Here is a 2,259-nt window from a genome sequence, read left to right on the forward strand (position 1 = left end):
GTCCGAGGGACGTCCCTGGGGAATCCAAAGGTAATCGCTTTGGCATCCGTAGTACGTCCGACGCGGACATCCAGCATGGACATTCAGGGGACGTTCAGGATATATATATATATATATATATATATATATATATATATGTGTGTGTGTGTGTGTGTGTGTGTGTGTGTGTGTGTGTGTGTGTGTGTGTGTGTGTCTTCCCGGGGATATTCCAGATATACACATGCCTTGAAGCGACAGTAGTGGCCGGGACACATTCAAGCACCGGACCATTATATATACATATATTACATTGGTCTAATGTTTGAATGCATTCTTGTTTTAAATAAACGAGAAATGAACTTACACCAACTTCCAAATACAATTAAACGTTTATTGTCACCTTATACATATACATAAAAAGACCAATAAGCAGATATATGCGTACTGTTCAAAGAACAAATAAATACACGGATAAAGAAGAAAACTTGCAATTTCAATAGCACAACACAAGGTAGAGAACAGCAGAACAAAAAATACTTATTGCCCACCCTGCTTTGACATTTGTGTTTGCAGCATGGAATAAAAAGAAAGAGCAAAAATACATCAATTAGCATTATTAAGCAGCGAAAGCAACAGAAATGACATGAAGGAATTAATCTTGACTACATCACTTCACTAGCACTCTGCGACACGGGCACAAAAAATGACATTAACTGGCTAATGCCTTAAACTTTAATGTCATTCGCGGGGTGCCACACGGACATGCTTAATGGTATTGCAGCTTAAATGTTATTCGCGACGTAGTGCGTTCTCGTAAGTCAACTTGCCGTCAAATGCGTACTCTCGTTCCCAATGTCTCCACATTCTGACGTAGCTAAACAAACTATTAGTGAAGAACAATCAATATATTCTTCATTTTCTTTAAACAATAGCTCTTTCTCGTGGCGTAGTGCGTTCTTACAATTATTAAAACTCACTTGGCCATCGAATGCGTACTCTCGTTTACAATGTCCCCGCCGTGGCCGTAGTGACTATATTCTCACGATATTAAACAAACTTGTAGATAAAAACAACTAATATATTCTTCACTTTTTTAAAAGGAGCTTTTTATTTTTCGTAGAGATCAGCAGGCGATCTTGCTGCTACTGACGGCTACAGCTCTGATCATGAGCGCATTAGCCAGGAGAAGCTCTTTGCCAGGAGAATCAAAAGGGCGCCAATGAAGAGTCCGCGGTAGCTAAAGAAAAATGTAGACTCCGGGGTCCTGCTTACCAGAAAACCCGCATTGACTTGTGCGTACACCTCTCCTAACGGATCCTGTTCCGTTCTCACAGCGAAGTGAACCATCAGAAGCGTCACGTAGAGTATATCCATCAGGGAAACAAGGCACATTGTCCTTAGTGAGCGTAGTGTCACAACCACCGTCCTGAACTTCCGATGTCGCCTCGGTGCAGCGACCAACATCACAAGGCGTACAAATGTTTGCAGGGACAGCCCGACCGCACATGTTAATGCATGCGTGCGGGGTATACGCGCCACTGCACAGTTCTAGACTTGCGAATTCTCGAGCTGTTGACTGCTGGCTGCCGGTGCGAGATCCGAAGTCCTCGAATATCGTCTTTGTTTCCAGCGACGCTCTTTTTTCGCGCGTGCGGCTTCTCCCGCAGTCTAGGCATCCTGGCACCTGTGAAGAAAATACATTTCAATACCCAAACGAATTAAAAAAGAAATCGATGTAGCTGTCATACCTTGGTAGCTGAGTAGGAGACTTCGGCAGGCACGGAAGGTGACAAACGCTGCTCCGCTGCCCTAAAACGATCGCAGAATGAAAAAAATGGCGTGGCGACGATGGCTAGAGCTTGGATTGGATTGGATGACTGCAGCGTTCTGCTTTGCCAAGGTTCTAACACTTCCACGTGCATCTACGCAAACATAAATAGGTTTTTAAAATATTCTATTATCACACAGTTAAATATTTACTTATTCTGGGAATATTCGGTATCTGATTTTCGAGTTTTTTTAGTTTCTGCTAAAGCTGTCGGCGCCAGAATAACATTGCCTTTGAGATTACTGTCAATGCATGGCGGCTCTGACGCATTATAGCTTTCGTAATCGCTTTCAACGCATGCAGCCACCAAAAGCGTAGCCTTTGAGATTTGTTTTTGTTACCTATAATGATATTATTGTATGCACAATTGAACACTGCAGGCAACTTCCTGTTTTAAGAAACCAGCCAAAAACAGGCGCACACAGGAAACATACGAGAAGACAGGAAAGAGG

General features: G+C 42.9%; 1 long non-coding RNA gene across 1 annotated transcript; it reads right to left on the reverse strand.

The window, feature by feature from the left end:
* Positions 1-349: 349 nt before the first annotated feature.
* On the reverse strand, positions 350-1,854 carry LOC139047629 (uncharacterized). The gene is made up of 2 exons (XR_011507273.1): positions 1,728-1,854; positions 350-1,663 (listed from the first exon to the last, which is right to left on the reverse strand). It is a non-coding gene; the product is annotated as an uncharacterized lncRNA (long non-coding RNA).
* Positions 1,855-2,259: the final 405 nt, after the last annotated feature.

Source organism: Dermacentor albipictus, chromosome 7 (genome assembly GCF_038994185.2).
Source record: "Dermacentor albipictus isolate Rhodes 1998 colony chromosome 7, USDA_Dalb.pri_finalv2, whole genome shotgun sequence".
In the NCBI taxonomy this organism is placed as follows: Eukaryota; Metazoa; Arthropoda; class Arachnida; order Ixodida; family Ixodidae; genus Dermacentor; species Dermacentor albipictus.